At 44.1% G+C, this 19,366-nt stretch overlaps 1 protein-coding gene across 2 annotated transcripts in view; it reads left to right on the top strand.

Moving 5' to 3' along the window:
* Positions 1-365: 365 nt before the first annotated feature.
* Positions 366-19,366, top strand: part of ARHGAP5 (Rho GTPase activating protein 5) — a 42,081-nt gene continuing 23,080 nt past the window's right edge. The window contains exon 1 of one of the 2 annotated variants that reach the window (XM_082213427.1): positions 366-501. The gene's annotated coding sequence lies outside the window, so the exon portion shown is untranslated. Of the gene's footprint in view, positions 502-772; positions 928-19,366 lie in introns of those variants that run through there. The other variant, XM_082213426.1, reaches the window with a different exon arrangement.

Below are 19,366 nucleotides of genomic sequence, written 5' to 3'. Positions count from 1 at the left end.
TTAGTTAACTGCCCACTTGGATTTTTCTCTCTTCAGTCGCGGGCACATTTCGCAGGCGATGTGATCGCCCACTCCGTCCCTTAAAAAGAGCCGAGGATGCCACCACAGGTTTTCCAAGGACCACGGCTAGTGGCATAAAACCGCGCGCGCGGTGTGTGTGCATGTCCCAAAATGTTCCTTCTTCACTTCCACACACTCCTTTAAAAATCCCAGGGGCTGAGGCGGGGACTATGGACCGCCTCCTTTCTCCCTTCCTCCTCCTCCTGACGGCGCTTTCGGCCAGCAGAAGGGAAAGGGAAGAAGGAAAACACAGACACACATACAACCCGGCCAGGCTCGCGCCCGAGAGGCTGCTGTGTCGCGCGCATGGCGGCGGCAGCGGCGGCGGCGGCGCGTGGGCAGGGCTTCACCGGAGGAGCCTCGCGACGTCCGCCCCGTGGAAGGAACGGAAACGTCTCTCTCTACACAAGGTCCTTCTGCCGCGCACGCGCAAAAGCCCGGGTAAGGCCTCGGGGGCGCGCGCGCTGAGCCGCGGCAGCGGGGCGAGAACTGGGAGGAGGGGGGAGGGAGGGAAAGGCAGGGAAAAGCTGCTGAGGTAAAGTTAGAGGTGGGGGCGGGGGAAACAAGGGCGCGAGGGAAGGAGGGGGGGCGGCGGCGGCGGAGCGTAAGCGCGGGCGGGCGGGCGGGCGAGCGGCTCCGTCGGCGAAGCCAGTGCCGGGGAGGCTCGGCCGCCGCCATTACTAAGCCCAGATCACCGGGGAGGGAGGGAGGGAGGGAGGAGGAGGAAAGAGGAGGAGGAGAGATGGGGCCAGGCCGCCGGGAGTTCTTCTGAGGGAGCTGCGGGTCCGGGAAAGGGACGACGACGACGAGCCGCCGGCGCTGAGCGAGAGTCCCGGGAATGGTGCCGCGGGAGAGCCGGAGACTGAGGTGAGGAGGAAGAAGAAACCGCTCCTCCTTCCCAACTCCCACCCCCCCCCTCCCCACACACAACTACACCCAGCCCCATCAGCTGCCGCACCGCCGCGGTCGCCGCCAGCAGCAGCGCTGGGGCTCGGGAGTCGGGGCGGTTGCTACTGCTGCTGCTGCAGCCGCCGGAGAGGTGGAGGCTGCCGCCAGTTCCGAGGAGGGATGGGGCCACCGCCAGCAGCAGCAGCAGCAGCAGCAGCAGGAACTGCTGAGTGAGTGAGTGAGTGAACTGGGAAGACCGGAGCTGCCTTTTCTTTTCTCCTTCCTCGCTTCCTTCCTTCCTGCCTCGTCCGAGTCTGCTCCATACCTACACACCCCGCGGAGGGGGAGGGGAAATGGCCGGACGCCTCCCCTGCTTGCTTGCTTGCTTGCTTTGGTCCCAGACAGGTGATGAAGGCCTGAGCCGGCGGGGAGGATCGGAGCCTGCTCTACCAGGCTCTGGTGGTGGTGGCGGCGGCGGCTGCCAGCTGGTCACGGCCCCCCCCCAGCGAGGGAGGAGGAGGAGATGAGGCGGCAAGGAAAGGGGCAACCTACCTCCTCCTTTCTTTCTCTGTCTGACCCCCCCTTCCATTATTTCTGCTTTTTTAAAAATAATAATAACCGTAGGTCTTCCGTTCTTGCCTTTCTCTCCAGCACCCCACCCCCCGTTTCTCTTCTTTCTGGTCGTCTCTCTCTTTCTCCCTCTTCCTCCCCCCCCCCCATCTCGTCATAGCAAACTTTCCTCTTAGGCGCGAGTGGCCTGCTCCTCTTCCCCCTCCAACCCTTCCCAACTCCATAGGGTGGATAGGAGGACTTTTGGAAACGACGGTAGGAGGCGGGGGCTGAGTGTGTTGCTGGTTGCAGTTCTTTCGTGTTCTTTCTTGCCTCTGTAAAAAACAAAAAAACACCCCCACCCCCCACCCCGGATTTCCTCTTGTCAAGGAAAAGCTCTAGATGGGAGTCTGGGAGTGACAGTTCGACGTGGGAAAGATGCACAATAACTTCAGTGGGAGGGTGAAGAGAAGGGGAAAGTGTGGAAACCTTCCCATATGTCCTTTTGTGCATGAGGTTTTTCAGCAACTCCAGTGCCGCAGATTTGCCCGAAAAGTAGGTGGGAAATGTTTTAAATCCAGACTAAAATAGGCCAGTGGGTGGGTGTGCATGTTAAGTTTAGGCTTTTGGAGATAATTAGTGTATTTTCCCTCTTGCTTAGATACTGCAATTGGCAGAGATTTCTTAAGCCTACACTGCACAATAAAAAAGGCAGTACAATTGATCCAAACATTTGTGGATCAATTGCACATTCATTTTAGCTGCCTGTTTAGACAGTTTTCATTGAAAGGAATTATGGAATTCATATTTGTGATCACCATTTAAAAATGAATGGAGAGTTCATAATAGAATCTCTCCGGCATGGACAACTATGTATTTTTTTACAATCAAGTATATGTATTTATTTTCTTTTATGTAGTATATATTTGTTTCAGAATATTAACGATTTTAGTCCACAAGTTTTTAACTGGTAAAGTTCGTTGTGAGTACCTTATAAAGACTATTGCCTGTGAAAGTTAGTGCCATGATACATCACTTATAGTGCAAGCCTAAGCATGGTTTCTACAAAGTCCCATTGAGTTAAATAAATCTTAAGAATGCTTGGGATTGCCCCCTTGCAACGCAATCCTGTAATGTTTACTCAGAAGTCACACTAAATTCAATGGGACTTACTTTCAGGCAAGTATGTTTAGGTTTCTACCCTTCAACTCTTAAAATGCTACTCTGTCATATGCCCCAAATTTGGAGTAAACACTAGTTAATTCTAAGCTTCACTAGTTAATTCTAACTTAATGTTAAAAATCATTAGCTGTTTGGCATGTAATGAGCTAAGTAAATGGTTATTATGAGTGATAATTAATCGTGTTCATTCACCAGCAGAGTGGACTTCCGCTTGTGCAAGAGGACCTATTTTTCCCTTCCTCCTGCAGCCCTCTGCTCACTATCAAAATCTACTTCCAGAATTGAGGAGCAGATTGAAGAAAGTGGGGCTGTTGGGGAGAGGAAGAGGTCTCGCTGCATTAGTGATCTACCTGGGCAACATTAGATTTCACATTTTTAGAGGAAATAGTTGTTTTTACATATACATACATATATAAGTATGATTTAAAGCTTAATCCAGGTATTCAGCCTTCATTTGTGGATTGGTTTGCAAATGCTATTTACAACTTGCAAGCCCATTTTAGCATTTTTCTTTGTACAAGATTTTCCTTCTGTGAGTTCTAGTAAGGTAAAGGTAAAGGGACCCCTGATCATTAGGTCCAGTCATGACCAACTCTGGGGTTGCGGCGCTCATCTCGCTCTATGGGCCGAGGGAGCCGGCGTTTGTCCACAGACAGCTTCCGGGTCATGTGGCCAGCATGACTAAGCTGCTTCTGGCGAACCAGAGCAGCACACGGAAACACCGTTTACCTTCCCGCCAGAGCGGTTCCTATTTATCTACTTGCACTTTGATGTGCTTTCGAACTGCTAGGTTGGCAGGAGCTGGGACAGAGCAACGGGAGCTCACCCCGTCACTGGGATTCGAACCGCCGACCTTCTGATCGGCAAGTCCTAGGCTCTGTGGTTTAACCCACAGCGCCACCTGTGTCCCTGTGAGTTCTAGTAGAGTAGTGCAAATACAACCATTCAGCATCTTAAATATGTTTCAAGAATTATTCAATCTCCAGGTTGTAAAATTTTATTGAATTCTTTTGTTTCTTTTCTGTTTATAACTCATCACATCTTTCCCCCCACTAAGCCTATTTTAATCAGTAATAATATACTGTGTAGTCCATAAACCACTAACTTCAGAACAGTTTAGCGAAAGACCTGTATTGAAGATTCAGTATTGTTATTTCTAGATGAGTTCTTTATTTTTAGTCTGCTAATAGTCTAGTGTGACTTTTTAACAGATCATGATCTTAAGGAATGTAATAAGATTTCACTCCCTAAGCATGTGCATGTTTTATATATAATGTACATGTACACACACTCATACACACAAAGCTTCATCAAAAAGTTCTTAAATAGTTGTTCTGGTGTATTTACTAAGGATTTGTTGCATTGCTTCTCTGATACTATTATAAGAAGTCTGTACACTTTATGGAACACTGGTATAAGTAAAGTTTGTGATGGGTTTGTGAAACACCTTGGAACCTTGCTGTTCATGTTCACTTCTAATATCTGTTTCATTAGAAGATAGGTTTGAAATAGTCAGGCTTACCAAAATTTATTTAATATTATCAAAGGAGCTGGCCCATTATTTAAGTTAGCTGGTGTTTGTAATATGAGGTGTTTAATGTTTATAACTTAGTTGGTTGCCTTAATTATTTTAAACCCTAACTTTATGAAAGGAGAAGGAAATAACTACTTTGATTCTTTGTATATTTGACAACAATGTATATATATCCACAGTAAATCAAATGACACAACAAATTTCTCCAGGGAGTACTTATATTGTTGGAAGGACTTTGACAATGTGTTATGAAATATTTAATAGGACAATGTGCTCAAACATTTTACATTGGCAATATGTAATCATTGAAACTGATAATATTTATTTTGAAAAGCTACTTTTAATCCAAATAATTCATTTGATTTTTATTTTTTTTACTTGATATAAGCAAAACATTTGAAACTATACTAATTATCAGTATCTTTGAACATGTGGACTCCTTATTTTAAGAGTTGATTCAAACTTTTAAAAAGCAAAAAAAACTCCCATAATATTTGCACAACACTATTAATCATGTGCGGCTCACACATGATTAAGTGACCTGGTTTCCCTGCATTAGATATGGAAGCAATAGTTGGGAAAGGATTGAGTCTTTTCCACTGTGAATCTGCTGTACAAATATTTTGAAGCTTAGAAACTGAGTAATGAAATCTGTAACCTGTTGAGGTCACAGAAGTCAGTGTGTGAGCTTGAGTATTTTGTCTTTTGGGGGCATTCTGCACTGTAAACTTGTCAGGATTTTACTTCCCAGCATGTTGTTAGGCTTTCTCCTTGCTACTTCCAACTTTCATCAATATCTAGCGTGAAGAAGGATATGATTATTCTTGCTAGGCTTAGGTGGAAGGTTGGAAGCAGCAAGAGCAACTCAAACAGAGGGGTTTTTTAAAAAGTTGTTTTTAAATCCAAAGCCTGATAAGTGAAAGATGAGACTACCCCCTCCTAAATTCTCTGTGTGGAAAAGCACATGGAGTAGGGTAGGCTGGGTTCTCATGCCAGACACAAAATTTCTCCCTTCAAGTTACCTTCATTGCAGGGGAAAGTTATGAAAAGAGTGAGGGGCTGTCTCATCTTGTGCAGTGCATTCAGAAAATGGATGAGCAGCCAGCAAATTACCAGTAGTGGTTAGCCCTCATGGACCTGGGAACAACATTATGGATCCCAACATTACTGTGTACAAACATATTTAGTCATATATGTGCTCATGAACTGCTCATGAATTGCAGCAGTTACTGCAGTTCATTAACTTTGGCTGTGGTCTGCATCATTAGTTAACTCTGACTCTGTTCTGCATGTACTTGCTGTCAAAAACTGTTTCTGTACACTAGGTGTGTTCAGACATTTGCCTCAACAGGTGAATGCTGTACAGTGGTGCCTCGCAAGACGAAATTAATTCGTTCCGCAAGTTTTTTCTTCTTGCGAGTTTTTCGTCTTGCGATGCACGGTTTCCCATAGGAATGCATTGAAAATCAATTAATGCGTTCCTATGGAAACCGCCTTCAGACCAGGTCCGGGGACAGTCTGTCCCCCGACCTCTTCTGAAGGCTGGGGGGGGGGACAAGGGCTTTTCTTCCCACCCCCAGCATTTTAAAAAACCCCGGGACAGCGGAGGACTTCTCCGCTGTCTGGGGCGATCTTAAAATGCTGGCGGGTGGCATTTTAAAATCGCCCGGGACAGCGGAGGACTTCTCCGCTGTCCGGTGCGATGTAAAAGTCCCTGGGAAGGCAGGCAGGGGGGACAAAGACTTTCGCCCCCCGCCCGCCTTCAGAAGAGGTCCTGGACCTCTTTTGAAGGCGGGCGGGGGGCGAAAGTCTTTCCCCCCTGCCTGCCTTCAAAAGCCGTCCGGGACAGCAGAGAAAGGCGCTGCCTTTCTCCGCTCTCCCGGGAAGGCAGGCAGGGGGGAGCAAAGACTTTCGTCCCCCCCCCCGCCTTCAGAAGAGGTCCAGTCTTTGCTCCCCCCCCGCCTGCCTTCAAAAGCTATCCGCGATAGCGGGAAGCACTTCCCTGCTATCCCGGACTGCTTTTAAAATGCTGGCGGTGGGGAGCAAAGCCTTTCGGCCCCCGCCGGCCTTCCTGGACCTCTTCTGAAGGCCGGAGGGGGGGGAAAGGCTTTGCTCCCCACCACCAGCATTTAAAAGAGGTCCCCGGAGATTTCCCTATGGGCTTTCGTCTTGCGAAGCAAGCCCATAGGGAAATTCGTCTTGCGAAGCGCCTCCAAAACAGAAAACCCTTTCGTCTTGCGGGTTTTCCGTCTTGCGAGGCATTCGTCTTGCGGGGTACCACTGTATGTGTAGATAGAGAGCAAGGGCATGCAAACCCTGCTCCCAGTGTTCCAGCAGCCCTTGGCGCTCTGTTTCTAACGTCCTCCATGTTAAATGGGCAAGATATGTGAGGATTTCTTTTTAGGCTTGCTTAAATGCCTTGCATGAATAAGGATCCTGCTTTATACCAGGCTCCCTCATAGTGTGAGATATTCTTCTTGCATTTAAACAAATGTGAATAAAAGCCCACAGACCTCCACACAGGGAAGAAAATACGAAGAGCCCTACTTGATCAGGTCAAAGGCCCATGAATGCATTTGTTAATCTTAGACATTTTATTATGCTTGATGGCAATTATGTTCAATGTGTACATACTGCTTAGGCCAGGGGTTAGGAACCTGTCACCTTTCAGATGTGCAGGACTCCAATCAGCCCTAGCCAACATGACCAAAGGTCAGGACTGATCAAAGCAATGTCTGGAGGGTGACAGGTTCCCTATCTCTGATTTAGGCCCTTCACACCTATAAGCCTTGGGCTCCTCATATCAGAAATACGCTACAATCTTGGTGGGAGTCAGCATCCTGCAGCACCTTTCTTCTCCCTGCTTCTTATTCCCCTACCAACTCTCTGTGATAGGAGGACACCAAATAGAAATAGAGAAGGGTGGCAAGAAAAGTCCCCTGCTCTACAGCTCTTGACCCAGACACAGTATGCTGTGTAGTGGGCCTGTTTGGCTCTGTCACCCTGTCATCTTCTTAACCAGCACAAGTTCTAGGAGTGGGATGGGATGGGGGCTTGCACAGTGGAAGGCAGCCACAGCTGATTACTAAGGAAATGGAATATGTTACAGTCAACTCTTACATCAGGTATAGCCAGCATTTCCTTAAATCACACATAAAGTGATTTATGTGTGTGACTAACTCCCCGCCTTTCCCTGTTCTGGCTGTGAGGCATCACCACTTGTTGGCAAAGATGTAGAAGTGCCAATGGGTGGCCTGGGTTCCCACTGGGTCATATCATTCGTTAGTCTCTCTGCTGCCTCCCCCCACCCCACTCCTCCATGTATGAGCCTAGAGAGCTCCTCTCTGGCTGGGGGAAAGAGCTTTCCTCAAGGGGAAGAATCCAGGAAATGATAAAAAACAACAAGAAGAGGCAGTGGGGCAGGGGAAGGGAGATGAAGGCTGGCAGGTCCTAGAGATGAGAAGAAAAGGGTTGGAATGGACCTTTGGATGGGTGGATGGGATCCTAGCAGAGGGGCAGAGGAATAAGGAAAACAAAAGGGTTCCTTGCCACTCTTGCAGGAACGACAGATGTTCTGCTGTGGAGTTGAATTTGCACAAACTAAATAAACACATAATGCCACTCAGCCGTATTGCTAGTGGGGGTATGGTGTTGTCCATAGGTGTCATGAGCAAGGATTCACAATGTAACACTGGGGGAATGCTTCATTGCTGTGCAAACAGGAGGAACGAAACTACATGACCCAGCATGCAGCGAAGCCAAGAACCCAGCTTCCATCAAGGGTTTTTTTCTTTTTGCGATCGGGGTGGTGGGGAGACTGTAATCCCAAGCTACTCAAACAGGCAACTGGGAATCAGTAGTAAAAGCCCTAGATGATTTTATGGTTATATCCACAACTTAAAAGTTGCATTCTTCCTTTCAATGGAAACCTGACAACTATATTTTGATGTAGGGAGATTTTGATTAAGACAGAGGCCTGTTGGATCAGACCAAAGACACAACTAGTCCAGCATACTGTTCTGATAGTGGCCAACCAGACGCCTATGGGAAGTCTGCAGGCAAGAGAGCACTCTCCCTATTTTTCAGTTTTCAGGAATTAGTATTCAAAGGAACACTGCTTCTGACCGTGGAGGTAGACCATGGTCATCACTGATAGCTCTATTCTCCATGAATTGGTCTAATATTTTAAAACTGCCAAAATTGGTGGCCATCACTTAATCTCATTGGAGTGAATCCATAGTGCTTCTTTGAAGAAGTATTTTCTGTCTTGAATGTTTCAACTTTCACCTTCATAGGATGGCCCCAGGTTCTAGTATTAGAATCATGCATAATTTTAAACACCTTTATTAAGTCTATTACTTAGGAGTCTTTGGTGAGGTGCTTTATCAAAAGCTTTTTGAAAGTCTTAAGTACAGTATACAGTATCAATGGGCTCACTGCTATCTATAGAACTCTAAAAATGATGCAGAGCTTTTCCTTGCAGAAGCCATGCTAGTTCTGCTTTAGCATGACTTGTTCTTTGATATGCTTGGTAACTCTATAATTATGCTTTACATATTTGTTTCTTGGAACAGATGTTAAGATACCTGGATTGTAATTTCCTGCATCCTCTTTTATAAAAAGAGTTAAATTATACACTCTTCAGTCCTCTGGTGTGGAGGCTGATATAGGGGACAAGTTACATATTTTTGTTAGAAGATCAGCAATTTCACATTTGAGTTCTTTAAGGTGAATGCCATTCAGATATGGTGATTTGTAAGTTTGTAATTTAACATTAAGGCCAGGAACATGTATATTGTCACCACCCTTGGCCTCAGTTCTTCGGATTCCATTCCTATAAAAAGTTAGTTGAGGCACAGAGATCTGTCCTCCATCTTCTGCTGTGAGGACTGTTGCAAAGAATTCATTCAGCTTCTCTGCAGAGAATTAAGCATTAAGAGTTGATGCAGTTGGGTTTGTTAGGGATGGGACTTGCATGTGTGCCCTTGTCTATTGATACAGAGTTTGCATGCCTGAACGTGGCTGTTGTTTCATTTGAAAACTGAATGTTTGAAATACCCAGCAGCTCAAATATGGGTCATTCATCTTAGAATAAAAGAGTAGCTTCTGATTAAGCTATCCGGTTAAATATTGTAGTGCTTGATTCAGAGGAAGTTAGTCACGTTTTAGTTTTATTAAAATCAATGGGACAAGTTAGTTATAACAAACTTAAACACCATTGATTTCTGTGAGACTAAACCATGACCCAATTTAATCTGGGTCTAGCCATTCATATTCTCCCTGTTAAGCCAATAAAACTTTATTTAATACAAAGCAAAAATCATCAGCATATTTATAAATGCAAAATGCCTGTTTCCCAAACTGCATTTTTTGACACTAGAACTCTCCTATCAATCATGTTAATGCCTGGAAAAGTTAACATGGATTGGTCAGTATTTGTGGTCTGCTTGAATAAAACATACAGTAATGTCTTAGTATGTAGATCTACATCTTGGGTTAAGAAGGAATCTGGTTAGTCTTCTTCACAGCTAACATTGCTGCTGATATAATGATTAACTGTGGTTAAGCTTGGTAGGGAAAAATTGTTCTTCAGAAGAGTAGGATAAGTGAAACAGCATGCAGTTCTGCAGTTTCCTCCCAATTGCTTAGGCTTCATTAAGCATCATATTTGCAATAGCTGTATAACTGAGTCCTTGTACCTGGTTGCTAACTTATACCTAGGAATTACTTAGTGGCATCTAAGGGTTGTTGTTTTTTTTAAAAAAACAGTGTTGGTGAACAATTAATGTCACTGTGATTGATAAATTCTAAGAAATTATTCCCTATTTTACTCAGTAAGTAATGCATAGGAGGAAGATGGTTAGTGAAGTATGTACTCTCCTCCCCTTGCATGCAGTTCTCGGGGTTCTGACCTCCCCCGAGGAACTGGGCAATTAGTATTCATATATCACACTTCTTTTCTTGTGAAGGTGATGTTGCCCTAAGTTTTATATGGTCAGTTTAAAATATGGCTAGAGTTTGGTTAGAAAACAATTCTTGCATCAGCTATCATATTCAGATAATTGTTGCAACTCTCATCAACTTGCAGTATATCATAAGGAAAGGGGGGATTTTTAATTAGTGACTGAATTATCTATGACAATTAATTTCTTTAGATTTCTACAGGTCACCTTGGAGGGAGGACTCAGTAACTTTTTTTTCAGAAGGATTCAATCAATAAAGGCTCCTAAGGAAACTGGCCTTTGGAAAGCCTTTGACCTGTTCTCGGTGGATGCCGCTTCCTTGCTAACTATGATTGTGCTCATATGCTCCTCCTATATGCTTAATACACATTACTAACAACTGAGACTTATTTTAGAGACCTTGAATGGATCTCTCAGCGGCCTTTGATACAATCGACCATAACATCCTTCTGGACCGTCTAGAGGGGCTGGGAGCTGGGGGCACTGTTATACAGTGGTTTCGCTCCTTCCTCCTGGGCCGTGTTCAGAAAGTGGTGGTGGGGGATGAGTGTTCAGACCCCTGGGCCCTCACTTGTGGGGTGCCTCGGTTCCGTCCTCTCCCCCATGCTATTTAACATCTATATGAAGCCGCTGGGAGAGATCATCAGGGGGTTTGGACTGGGTGTCCATCAATATGCAGATGATACCCAGCTCTACCTCTCTTTCAAATCAGAACCAGTGAAGGCGGTGAAGGTCCTGTGTGAGTGCCTGGAGGTGGTTGGAGGATGGATGGCGGCTAATGGATTGAAGTTGAATCCTGACAAGACAGAAGTACTTTTTTGGGGGGACAGGGGGCGGGCTGGTGTCGAGGACTCCCTGGTCCTGAATCGGGTAACTGTGCCCCTGAAGGACCAGGTGCGCAGCCTGGGAGTCATTTTGGACTCACAGCTGTCCATGGAGGGGCAGGTCAATTCTGTATCCAGGGCAGCTGTCTACCAACTCCACCTGGTACGCAGGCTGAGACCCTACCTGCCCGCGGACTGTCTCACCAGAGTGGTGCATGCTCTGGTTATCTCCCACTTGGACTACTGCAATGCGCTCTACGTGGGGCTACCTTTGAAGTTGACTTGGAAACTACAACTAATCCAGAATGCGGCAGCTAGACTGGTGACTGGGGGCGGCCGCCGAGACCACATAACACCGGTCTTGAAAGACCTACATTGGCTCCCAGTACGTTTCCGAGCACAATTCAAAGTGCTGGTGTTGACCTTTAAAGTCCTAAACGGCCTCGGCCCTGTATACCTGAAGGAGCGTCTCCACCCCCATCGTTCTGCCCGGACACTGAGGTCCAGCGCCGAGGCCCTTCTGGCGGTTCCCTCATTGCGAGAAGCAAAGCTACAGGGAACCAGGCAGAGGGCCTTCTCGGTAGTGGCGCCCGCCCTGTGGAACGCCTTTTCATCTCTTATACTTCATTCACTAATTTCTTGACCTCCTCACACTTCCCATTTTGTATTCCAGTTCAAATATTAAATTCAGCAAATCCTTATACTCTAGCATTTATCCTTTATCAATCCTCATTTACATTTTCTTAAAAATCTTTTTACCAGTACCACTTCTTTTCAATCAGACATCATTTTAACATTCCTTAATTTTACAGTGCTTCTGCAAGTAGTCTTTAAATTTCTTCCAGTCTTCCTCCACCGACTCTTCTCCCTGGTCACGAATTCTGCCAGTCATTTCTGCCAATTCCATGTAGTCCATCACTTTCATCTGCCATTCTTCCAGTGTGGGTAGCTCCTGGGTCTTCGCGATGAGTAGTCTTGCTGCCGTTGTTGCATACATAAAGTTCTATCCTTTTTTGGCACCAATTGGCTGACCATGCCCAGGAGAAAGGCCTCTGGTTTCTTCAGGACGGTATATTTAAATACCTTTTTCATTTCATTATATATCATCTCCCAGAATGCCTTAATCCTTGGGCACGTCCACCAAAGGTGAAAGAATGTATCTTCTATTTCTTTACATTTCCAGCATTTATTGTCGGGCAAGTGCTAAATTTTTGCAAGCTTGACTGGGGTCAGGTACCACCTGTATATCATTTTCATAATATTCTCTCTTAGGCATTACATGCCGTAAATTTCATACCTGTGGTCCACAACTGTTCTCAGTCAGCAAACATAATGTTATGTCCAACATCCTGTGCCCATTTAATCATAGCAGATTTTACCGTTTCATCCTGAGTATTCCATTTTAAAAGCAAATTATACATTCTTGAAAGTATCTTAGTATTGGGTTCTAACAATTCTGTTTCCAACTTTGATTTTTCCACCTGGAAGCCAATTTTTTTATCTAAGTTGTATACCTCTCTTATTTGGTAATAGTGAAGCCAATCTCGCACTCTATCTTTTAATTTCTCAAAACTCTGCAATTTCAATTTGTCTCCTTCTTGCTCTAGAATCTCCCAATAATTTGGCCACTTGGCCTCCATATTGCGCCTTTTTTGAGCTTTTGCCTCCATTGGTGACAACCACCTTGGGGTTTTATTTTCAAGTAAGTCTTTGTATCGTGTCCAGACATTGAACAATGCTTTCCTGACAATATGGTTTTTAAATGCCTTATGTGCTTTAACCTTGCCGTACCATAAATATGCATGCCACCCAAAAACATTGTTAAAACCTTCTAAATCCAAAATGTCTGTGTTCTCAAGAAGCAGCAAGTCCTTCAGCCAGCAGAAAGCTGCTGATTCATAATAGAGTTTAAGGTCTGGCAGGGCAAATCCCCCCCTTTCTTTTGCATCAGTTAGTATTTTAAATTTTATTCTGGGTTTCTTGCCCTGCCAGACAAATTTGGAAATGTCTCTCTGCCACTTCTTGAAACAGTCCATTTTATCCAAAATTTGTAACGATTGAAACAAAAACAACATTCTTGGCAATACATTCATCTTAATAACAGCAATTCGGCCCAACAAGGAAAGCTTCAAATTTGACCATATTTCTAAGTCCTTTTTAACATCCGACCAACGTTTTTCATAATTGTCCTTAAATAAATTCCCGTTTTTAGCTGTCATATTAATCCCCAAATATTTCACTTTCTTAACCACTGTTAAACCTGTCTCATTCTGAAACCTCTCTCTTTCAGTCATTGTTAGATTTTTCTCGAGAACTTTAGTTTTTAATTTATTCAACTTAAATCCTGCCACATGACCAAACTCCTGGATCAGTTCTAATACTCTTTTAGTGCTAGATTCTGGCTCCGCAGAGCTGCAAACTCACCCCCCCTTGGGATATGATAAGGTGAGGGACAATCCTGCCCTAAATCATGTGGATGAATCTTGCACCACTTTCACTAGGTTTCAGGTATCGGATGATTCTGCCTCCCACTTGTTGTTGTTTAGTTGTGTCCGACTCTTCGTGACCCCATGGACCAGAGCACGCTAGGCACTGCAATCCTATAAAACAGCCCACAATGTTTGGTAGCCCCTTCCCAAATTTACAGATGAGGCAGATCAGGGGGTTACAGAGAGAAGAAGAGGTGGGGAAAGGTCAGTTTCATGACCTTGCCCTTCTGCTCGCATAACATTAGATACACTCATATGGGTTTAAAAGCTAGTGACATTAATAACTGGTATTTTGATAACACCTTTTCATCTAGTCCAGATGAAGTAATTGTTGTTCTAATCTGATGTCTGAGGTCACTGTTGAACTGGATTTGGGTGAATAAACTGAAACTCAGTCCAGAGAAGTTGAATATATTGATGATGGGGAGGTCTGTTGACTCTGTAGCTGATGTCCTTTCTGGATTAGATAAACACTTACTTTTAACAATCAGTTAAATATTTAGGAGTACTCCTAGATCGAGCTTTCTTGGATGCATAGCTGATTTGCCATTGTCACCCATGTCTTGCTAATGTTTATTGCAAGCCAACTTTCTTGGTTTGTTTCGCCAGCTGCACAAGGGAAGGAGCAAAGCAGCAGCGAGGAGCCAGTATTTAAGTGGCCCTGTGTCAACCATGATAGAAAGAAGATTATTGCAATGTACTTGGGGTTGGGGTTGTTGAAAAGTATTCAAAAATTGCATTTTATCCAAAATATCTACTACCTGCTGTTTTGGGAACATAAGAGAAGTGCTTGAACATCACTTCCAGTTGGTTTATGTGCTGTTGAGAGTAAATAGAACCTTTGGTGGCAAATATCAGTCAGGAGCAGGGATAACAGTTGGTAGGAAACAGTGATGGGCCCTGATTCAAATGATGACTGCTTTTCATTCAGAAAAAGCAGAATTGTTACCTATTTTAAAAGTGATTAGTTTATGGTTTAGACTACAGACTTTTTGTTCTGTATCCCTGTTATGTATTCCTCATTCAAGATGCCCAGTCTTGGAGCTTTACTACCGACTTTACTCTCTTTTTGCCTCATCTATATCTGCTTTTTTCAAACATCATTCTACTGATTACTCATGCTGGAATATGCCATCCTTCATGACTTCTTTCTATTTCTGTACCTATATCTCACAAGAGAATAGTCTCCAACATATTTTCAGTACCAGTGTGCTGCTTGACATGTTGATTATATGCCTGTCTTTCTTGTCCCCAAACCTGCCTTTACATGCTGTAATAGTGCCTCCTGAAGGACATGCTGTGGTGTTTTTTTGTTTTTTGCGAAAGTGCCCTCTTGTGGTCACAGGTAGTCTCATTGCCTGCACTGGTGAAAGCCACATTGTTTGAGATTTTTTGCTGCAGCAAAAAACCCCCAAAATGTTATAAAATAAATTGAAATCTAAACCAGCCAAGCATCTACATCATGGTTTAAATTATCACAAATGAGCCATGGTGAGTCTTAGAGTCACATTCCTTCTCCCTCTCTAGGCATAAGAGAAAAGAGCAAAAAATTCGGCTTTCATTCAGAATTGATTTCATCTAAAGTTTCCTGTTATGTATGAAATTACAGTTTATTTTAGCTGTACTTAGTCAAACCAAGATATCCGACTATTCTTTGCTGGGTGATATGCCACTACCGCCCCATCCTTAAACTTGTGTTTTCTTGCATATTTCAGCCTTATTACTAGTCTACAAAAGATTTTACACGCCTGCTTTTTACTCATAAGAGAAGCTGACAAAGGATGGACCAAGTGCTTCATCCCTCCTTTGCCAAATGCTTCTTATGAGTAAAAAACAGGCTAGAAAAACATTTTGAAGGTTAGAAACCCAGTAGGCTAGGAAATGAAACTCAGTCCTTCACCAGCCCCATTTTTATGGTTGATAGACAGCACCTGGTTTGATAGTGTCTTGGGCTAGGTTCCCTAGTAGTTTCCCTAGAACATTCCCCTTACTATAAAGACTTATTGGGGTAGATGGGTACCAATGATGTGATGTCTGTGACCAGCACCTAGTGCTGGAGTAGAACAAGAGGGGGAGATGGAGCTTGCTCAGGACTTATCATACTAGGAAGAATGTAGGAGAGATGGAGGTAATTATAGTTATTTATACATACATACATACATGTATATAGCATCTTTTCTCCAAAGAGCTTATGTGGCACTGATATGACACTTTCCCTCCTTTCCATTTTAACCTCCCAACAACCCTCTGAGGTAGGTTAGGCTGAGAAACAGCAGCTGGCCCAAAGTCACCCAGTGGGCTTCATGGTTGAGTGAGGTTTTGAACCCTGATCTTCCAGGTCCTAGTCTAGCATTCTGACCACTACTCTACACTGATTCTCATTTCCTCATTATATTTTACATCCTCATTACCAGTCCGTTTTCACAGACTTCTGCTAGATTATTGCTCTCAGGTAAATCTTCTTTGCTTTGACCCTCCTCCTGGCAGTCAAATGTGCACTCTTACTGTCGACTTCGCATTGGGTCCACTGCTGACTTTGCTGTTCAGCTTGTGGTGGAGAATCAAAGGCAGGATTTGGATGTGATTGGAGGGGTTGCCAGAGGCCCAGGAGAGATGTCCATAGTACTTGAAATTTTGGGCTCTCTTATGACTGTGGGGCTCATCCTAGTCCAGGCATAGGCAAACTCGGCCCTCCAGATGTTTTGGGACTACAACTCCCATCATCCCTGACCCCTGGTCCTGTTAGCTAGGGATGATGGGAGATGTAGTCCCAAAACATCTAAAGGGCCGAGTTTGCCTATGCCTGTCCTAGTCCCTAGCTGTGCTGGATTTCTCCATGGAGTTCCATGTTTCTTCTTCCAAGAAAGTCTCCCCTGGATCTTGGTTAGGCCCTGATGGGTGACCAATAGCATTGGCAAACAGCACAGGGGACTGGTGTTGGCAAGTAGCAAGGGCAGCCATTCTAACTACCTGGTACTCCCTCAGGAGCCCAGCAGTAATTGTGAGGCAGATTCAGCTGGTACTCATTTCCTTATTTTCAGTTCTTCTGGGCCTTGTCCTTGAGATATAAAAAATAAGGACATGAGTTGCAGCTTTAGTTGTAAAGAGAACACTGTATGTGAGACAGCTGCCACCGACTACTTGAGTGTCAATTCTTCTGATTAAGAATAAGGAAATGTGTGATGGTTGTGTGTCCCAGCTTGCTTCTTTACAGTACTGGATGTGAGGCAGATACATCTACTGCCTCTTCTTTATGCCCAGTGCCTCTGGGCTCTCCCCACAACATGTGTATAGAGGGCAAGGCCCAAACAAATTGAGAAATGAAAGGGAGTAGCAGCTGCGTCACACTAGACTGGCCAAAGAGGATGCTTGCTAAAGGAGCAAATCATGTGTGATAGTTAAAGGATATTTGCATTTTTTATGTTACCAAGTTTGGGGTGGTATATATGGAGCATCCCTTAAGCTTTCAAGATCAGAGGGTTAAGAAGAAAACTGCATATCACAACTGTGCCAGACTGGAATGCTTTCAGATATTCTGAGCAGATTAACCAACATAATCCAGATTGTGTGCTACAACAGGAGAGCAGGAATGAGTAAATTATGCCTTGCTGGAGGCTGAGGAATATGTTTCAGTAAAAACACTCCATTCTACAGAGGAAGACAAAACAGTCCTCCGTGGTCACCAGGCCATCTGTCACGCAGGAAACTACATCTGTCCTTCCTCACTACAAATATGGCAATTAGTCTCTGAACCATGAAAACACAATATCAAGCAAGTTTCTCTAGGAAAAAAAAAAGATTTCAAATGTAGATTCAAGCAGAACAGTAACTGTTCTCCAAATATTTGTTTCAGAAGAAAAAAAAGCCTTTGAGTACCCCAGTAGACAACTGCTGAGGCACTAGATTAAAATTAACCATGTATATCATTAATACAAAGGATAGTCTTGATTGCAAACTATTATTATGCCAGTGACTCAGTATATTTTAGGAGAGGAGAGAATGAACCAAAATGTGGGTCACATAAAGGCCCCAATCAAAAGAAGTTACATGTTTGTGCAGATGAGCGCTGAGTACTCATTAGTGTATGTTTTCTGTGCAGTGGTTTATGCAGCCACTGAGGCAAGATGGTTTTTAAACTGAGCAATATTTTCCTGCCTTGGCAGTGGGAATTGCTGTGGTGAAATTAAAGAAAACTTGAGATACATATTGAATTCTTGACTCTAGCTTTATTGTATTGCAGGCAAAATATTTACAATTTAGGACATTGGTTTTGATGGGTGTATGCTCTCAGTCAATTAGAGACTTGCTCTAAGTTTTTGTTTATGGCATATATGCATAGGTACCGTATATTATTGGAGTCAGGTTACCAAATTAAAACCCCAATTTGGTGTTTCAATCTTACGACTTATCTTTGCTTATGTCCACTATAAGTAATTAACACATGTACTAAATAAAACTTAAAAAACAACAACTCCTTGGGTTGGATGCTGAGGTACCATGTGTGATCAGAAAAGTATTTCTACTTGTGCAGGGGGACTCTTGAATTCTGCTGATTCCCTTCCTTCCACTGCAGCATCCCATGTTCTGTCCAGAAGGTCCACTGATTCTTAAATTCAGATAGCTGTGAAACATGGGAGTCTACAACAGGGAAAGGATTGGAAGAGCTCTGCGTGTACTTTTCTGGATCCTATCGTATGTGGCTACTCAGCATTTTTTAAAAAATTTAAAAGTCACACATGAAGATTCTATTTTCAACATATCTGTCCTGCTTTCCTACTTCTAAGGTCGCTCAAAGCTGCTAAGCACAGAGGGTTGGATTTAGGGTTGCCCTTTGCAAATGGAAGGGACCAGTAGCCCCCTCCCCCCAACATACTGGCACCACTCCTCACACTTTTCTGGAGTGTCTCCGAACCTTCCGGAGAAGATTTTCAGGAGATACAGAGGACTCTAGGGGGAAAGAGGAATATGCAAAGTGTACCTCCCATTCCTCACTCCAGTTGGAGTGCCGTGTGAATGGAATCTTGCTCATGGGAACTGGGGTCCATTGGACCCACTGATATATTAAGCAGTGCTTGGTTGTTCATTCATTCTCTTATCTCTGGTGCATTATAATAAAATCAGCAAATAGAACAGATTATTTGGGTATGGGTTTCCATAATTGATTCATGAATGATCAGTTTTAATAAAAGAATGAGCTAGTTGGCCCTCAGCAGGGTTAGTAAAAGTTGAATAGTGGCTCTCTTTGCAGCTGCCTTGGGGAGCAGTCACTGTCCTTCAGTCTCTCATTCAACCTTCAGTGCTATGGCTGTATTATAGGAATCTACATTGAGTAATGTTTTGAATGCTAAAACTTCTCAGATTTGTCCCTTTCTCTGTCACTAACAGTACCTATCCTCTGCTTAGAATAATTTCACCCCTTTTCTTGTCCCCTTTGTGTTCATTCTTTTGCATTTAGAGTGCAGTACAGCTGCATCAGAATGCAGAGGAGCCTGAATTTTAATTAGGAAGAAGCTTGGAATAGTTGTCAAGTGCCATTACATAGGTTCTGCGATTAGTAAGAGCAAGCAAACTAGGACAGTGGTCTACAGTACAATAGTTTTAAAAATTGCTGCTCTGTGCTATTATAAATACTTCCTTGTAATTGTTTTCAGTGATATGGAAAGGTAAAGGTAAAGGGATCCCTGACCATTAGGTCCAGTCGTGACTGACTCTGGGGTTACGCGCTCATCTCACTCTATAGGCCGAGGGAGCCAGCGTTTGTCCTCAGACAGCTTCCAGGTCATGTGGCCAGCATGACTAAGCCGCTTCTGGTGAACCAGAGCAGCACACGGAAACGCCGTTTACCTTCCCGCCAGAGCGGTCCCTATTTATCTAATT

Source organism: Podarcis vaucheri (assembly GCF_965113315.1).
Source record: "Podarcis vaucheri genome assembly, chromosome: 1".
Classification (NCBI taxonomy): Eukaryota; Metazoa; Chordata; class Lepidosauria; order Squamata; family Lacertidae; genus Podarcis; species Podarcis vaucheri.
This window is presented reverse-complemented; position numbering and strand designations above follow the sequence as displayed.